The 5604-nt window shown below is 46.1% G+C and overlaps 1 protein-coding gene across 5 annotated transcripts in view; it reads left to right on the forward strand.

The window, feature by feature from the left end:
* The window catches only part of Akap2 (A-kinase anchoring protein 2), a 137673-nt gene that overhangs the window by 86752 nt on the left and 45317 nt on the right, over positions 1–5604 (forward strand). The window contains exon 1 of one of the 5 annotated variants that reach the window (XM_028779892.1): positions 4257–4348. The exons of 3 other annotated variants lie outside the window; for them this stretch is intronic. The gene's annotated coding sequence lies outside the window, so the exon portion shown is untranslated. Of the gene's footprint in view, positions 1–4256; positions 4380–5604 lie in introns of those variants that run through there. One more of the 5 variants, XM_028779890.1, reaches the window with a different exon arrangement.

A 5604-nucleotide genomic window follows, 5' to 3' on the forward strand; every position in this document is an offset into this window, starting at 1 on the left:
CAAGTGCTGGGATTAAAGGCGTGTGCCGCCACCACCACCTGGCCGCATTGCTGAAGCTTTAAAGATGCTGCTCCTCTTGCCTCTTCTTTGGTAGCTCTGGGTATTTCCTGTATCTATCTCCCTCCCCCACTGTTGCCTGCAGAGCTCCTTCTTTGGGTTGGACTGTAAACGCTAGCCAAAGCTCTATTATTGACTAGCTGTATGTCTCTGTGGAGTATTGGGCACGATGACCTGGACTGTCCTCTCTACAGAGGATAAGAATCTCTATCTAATGGAAGATTAGCTAGAAGGTGTCTAAGGAAATACAGCACCCACCTGGCATATGCTGATGGATGCTTGCTTAAGTTTGAAAACTGTATCCACTGTTTTCAAACTTAACTGCTGGGTCTTCAAATTTTTCACTTTGTTTCTCAACTGTAATATTAACACTAACAACTTGATGCATCTAGAATCACCCAGGAGGCAAATCTCTTGGGACATCTGTAGAGGTTTGTAAATTAGGTTTGAGGTGCAAAAAAACTTACCCTCAATGTGGGTGGCACAAACCCATGGATTGGTGTCCTAGACTGAAAAAGAGAAAGCAAACTGAGGACCAGCCCTCTGCTCTCTGACTATGGACCCAGCGTAGCCAGAGGCTTTCTGTTCCTGCTGCTCTGACTTTTTCACTGTGATGGGCACTACTCTAGAATACTGAGGCGGAATACAGCCCCCCACTCTTCCTTTAGCTTCTTTTCAAAGAAAGTAAAGAATGCACCAGTCAAACAGGACCAAGATTCAAAATGGCTTCCCTTTTTCCAGTGTAAAGTTACATAAAGAATTAAAGTGGCAGTATAAAGTTTTTTAAACTCAGAAAATGCTCCCACCCCCAGGCTCAGAGACTGTGCTGGAGCTGACTGGAGGACAAAGCTGCTAGACTTCTGACCATTTCTGTGTCAGGACTCTACTGTCACCAATGGGTCATCTCAGGTTATACTTCTAAAACCTAACCCCAGCTAGTCTGTTTCATTTCTCACTTCACCTCTGAGGACAGAACCATTTCGTAACAGTGAATTTGCTACTGGGTTGTTTTTTTCTAAGCTCTGCCCTCTTTTTTGCAGCTGGGGAATGTGTATGCCTAGATATGTGTATGTGTGGTGTGTGTGTGTGTGTGTGTGAATATGAGTTCATGAGCATACATGTGTGCATTGCTTTGATGGAACTACACCGACAAGGTACCACCTTCAGTAGCTAGGCAACACAATGTATACTTTCATAATTGTAGAGGTCAGAGTGCATGCAGGGTGCCCTTCTGGTTGGTTCTTTCTAAGGGTTCAGGGAAGCCTCTTTTTTAGTCCCATCTGGCTGATGAGTGGTTATTGTTTCTCTGTGACACTACACACCTCTCTGTCTGAGTTACCTCTGTTCTTCCCCGGTTGGGACCCACCCTTATGACCTCACTTAAACTCTGTGAAGACTCCTATTGTTATTGCTATTGTTGCTAATGTTATTTGTAATGGCTCAAGTCATAAGCCAGGCTTCTGGGCATTAGGTGAACATGAACTTGTGAGGAGGACAGAACTTAAGCCTGTGAGAGTGCACACTTACATGCTTGCATATGAACAAATGTGCACTTAGTGAGAGCCATTGCATCCAATGGGCTCCAGGTCATAAGCATGCGCGTTTCATGGAAAATAGTGCTTTAAAGCTACGACTGTTTTCTCTTTTGTGCATATTGAAGAGTTTAAGTTATTTTCCTACAGATCTCCCACTGATACAATAGGGTGGATGTGATGATATCGTGGGTCCCAGATAGCATCCTTGCCTCACAGTGATCTGGAAGTCCTCATGATTCCTCATTCTTTGTTTCCTTTGCTCTTGCCCAGGCTGCCCCCAGGCTCCTGAGCTTAGGGGATCCCTCTGCTTCAGCCTCCTGAGTGTCTAGAACCCCATGGCCAGTACTGGTCCCTCATGCTTGAGCAGACCAGTGCCGTTTCCTCAGTGTGTTTCCCATCTCATCTTGCATAAGACTGCTAAGTGGTGTCTTGAAGTGCCTTTCGGCTACACAGCGGAACATTCCAGTTATTCCAAAGGGTCCAAGAGTTCCCCAGGAGCTCTGGTATTACTGGGTCAGGCTTTAGGAAATTCCTTGATATATCCAAATGTAGCACATTGTAGAAATGTCATTTAGATAAGTATCTGTAGAGAAGGCTTTAACTTCCCTGTCAAAGGAAGCCTCCCTGCTTGGGTTCCAGCCCCTGTGCTTATTCTTCTCTTCACCTTTGTGCCCAGGAGGGTCCTGAAAGGTCCCTGGGGAGCCCTGCTTGCAATCCATGGGCCGTTTATTCTGTCACCAGAACAAATTGCTCTCAGATTGACCCCAGACCAGCTGGCCTCTCGGGACGTGTAATAGCCTTGATGTCCTTTTCCCACCCAGTTTACTGTAAACCCGATGTTCTTTCTTTGTCTCTCTCACTAAAGAAAATGAGTTCATCACGGTGTTGACCTGGGATTCTGACTCACTTTCCAGGCAGCCAGAGTCTCAGCTAGGCCCTGAATTTTTTTCCAGGTCATCCTGAAGTTCCAGGGAATGAGATGCGCAGGACCTGTAAGCAGGGTTAGGAGCCAGTGAGTGTCCTCAGAGAGTGGGCACTGCTCCAGGATACTTACGCAGTTATAGAATCTGATTCTGACAGAACAAGCCAGGGAACCAGCTGCATTTGGTTCAGGCATCTCTACCCAAAGCAAATATTGCTCTTTTCTTGGTTAGCTATGGAGTGATTGTTAGGTCTCAAACCCAGGACAAATGGCTAACTGAGGTGTGTCCATTAACATATCAAAACTGACTCTGGTTGCCAGGTTCTCCCAGCATTCCTCAGTCCCTACCTATTACAGGGTCCTTCTGCTTGGTATACCCTATCTCCTACCCTGAACTCTCCAGCCCCAGCTCTTTTCACTCCCCACTTAGCCCTCTCCTCTCATGGCCCAGCTCAGTCTGCCGGCAAGGTCCAGCTGGACTTTTCTAGACATTTCTGCCTCTCTTATATCTATATCTTATATCTATAATAAAAACCTAAACCTCTCAGGAACAGTCATGTCTGCTGTCTATCTGTCTGTCTATCTATCTATCTATCTATCTATCTATATCTATCATTTTTATTCAGTGGCGAGGCTACCTCACTCAGGATTCTGTGAGCTATCATATACCCATTTAAAATACATTGTATTAATACCAGACACTTGAGAGACTGAAGGAGGAGAACCACAAGTCGAAGGCCTGCATAGGCTGCAGAGTGAGCTCAGTGTCAGTCTGAGTATTTCAGTGAGGTCCTGTAACAAATTTTAAAACAATAGCCACATTAGTAGAAGGGTTAAGGATGAACTCATGGTTAGAACACTTGCCTAGCATGTACAAGGCCCTGGGTCCTATTCTTAGCACCACAAAAACAAATGAATTAATAAGTAATTGTATAGAAACCTTTAAATAACATAGAAAGTGCTTGTGAGATCATGTGGGACATTAGAAGTTGACTATCGCATTGTATACTGGTTGGTTTTTGTTAACTTGACACAAGTTTAGGTTCCTGCCTTGAGTTTCTGCCCTGACTTTTCTTAGTGATGGAGTGTGACCTGTGAGTTCTGAGTTGTAATAAACCTTCTCCTCCCCAAGTTGTTTTTGGTCATGGTGTTTTATTGCAGCACTAGACACCCTAACCAGGACACATTCGTTGCATATATATACCGTCTGGTTTCAGCTGTATTAAATATTCATTTCTGTTACCTCTTTTTTCCTTTGAGTGTTGCTATACAAACGGCCCTGTGTTTAGCTTGGTGTGGTAGGTGGCACATATCTTTAACTTCAACCTGAGGGAGGAGAGGCAGAGGGATCTCATTGATTAGAGGCCACTTTTGTCTATATAGTGAGGCCAGCCAGGACTACTCAGTGAGATCTTGTGTAAAAGAATAAAAAAAGACTGTCACTTGTCCAGAATCCTTCAGATTTTTACAGACTCAATAGCGAGCGCCAGCCCATATCTGAATTTCAAAGAAGCACCAATAACAGGACACATCAGCACCTCCAGGCTTTTGCTCTTCCCCTGCTTAGCCTCCAAGCCTGACAAGGCCACGAGCATTGCCTCTGGCAGGAAAACAACTGCCCTCCCATCCTGGGCTGACTAGGGAGGGGCCAGGCTTCTCTGAAGGGGACTAAAGTCCTTCTCGGTGTGAATGGCCTTTTAGGGAACAGAGGGAGGGCCTGCGGTGACATCACAGTCTCCAGTCCCGAGACTCCTAAGGAATTTGTCCCGGCTGAGCCAGTGCGAACGCTGGAATCTGTCTGGAGAAAAAGGCGATTCTGACTGCGGACTCCGAGGTGCGCGCACTGGGCTTTTTCTCTGGGCAGGGTAAGACACTTCTGATGACCGATCTCATGGTCCTTTGCTTTCTATTTCTGATGTGAAAGGAGAAAGTTCTCTTGAGGCCAGAGTTTTCTCTGAGGAGGGAGTCAGGGTCTGGATTGTATTGCAGTGTGGTAGAGGCCTTTCCTGGTGGGCAGCTGAGCATTTACTGCATCTCTCTTTTTTTTCTTACTCTCAATCTTGTCAAGCTCCCAGCTTTGGTGCTAAGAGGCATAGGAAACACTGCATACACAGACCAAAGCTGAATGTGTGACAGAAAATGCTTTAAAGACACTGTCTGAGTCTATAAGAATTTGTGTGTCCCCACTCCAGAAAGCTGCCTCATGGGACCCAGCAACTCTGGTAACTAGTTCTCTAGTTGTCTTGTATCTGTTCAGAGAGCTCCCTGCTGAGTTCTACAGTGGGCTATGGTTTCAATGGAGTGGGGCTCACTGCATTCAATAGGGGACTTGGGGCTTTGTTCCTGGATGTCCCGTGGCATGCCAGGATACCCTCTTCAGGCTCATCTCTGTGTGCACAGAAAGCTAGACTTTCCCACTCCTGGGGAAGTTCTCTTTTCTCTGGGCTCTGCTTCAACACAGTGTGTTCTGTTGGACCCATTGCAGTGATCAGCTTTTATTCATGTCATCATGACCCTAGGCTAGGCAGAACCCAGGGTTCAGAACTACCTAAGAGCAAGAGAGCTGCAGTGAAGTTGGAAAGAACTTAAATTAGGTTTGTTTGTGCCTGCTGAATTACTTAGAAAGTTCAGGCCTTGATTTTGCTTTGCTTCAGGGTGTGGGGACTTCCTTCCAAGTAGCCTTAGTGAGAAGGCTTGAGAGAACCATACATCTCTCTCATTCATGGGAATCTGGAGCTAGCAGCCGATCTCAGTTGTTCCTCTAGGGAGCCTCCAAAGTTTCTCAGAAAGAAAGGACACTTGGCCCAGCAAGGTGGTGCACGCCTGTCACCCTAACACGTAAAGGCTGAGGCCAGAGGACCAATAGCAGGTTGGAGGCTAGACTGGACTACAAAGTGAGAACCTGTCTCAAATGAAAAGAGGAGAGAGAAAGAAAGAAACAGCAGCCTTTTAAGCAATGGACTCAGCAAATGCAACAACTCCTTCCTTTGACCCTGCTCATTCCTCACTCTAACACACACACACACACACACACGCACACACACACACACACACACTCACACACACACACTCACACACACACACTCACAC

Source organism: Grammomys surdaster, unplaced genomic scaffold (genome assembly GCF_004785775.1).
Source record: "Grammomys surdaster isolate TR1022 unplaced genomic scaffold, NIH_TR_1.0 363, whole genome shotgun sequence".
Taxonomy (NCBI): domain Eukaryota; kingdom Metazoa; phylum Chordata; class Mammalia; order Rodentia; family Muridae; genus Grammomys; species Grammomys surdaster.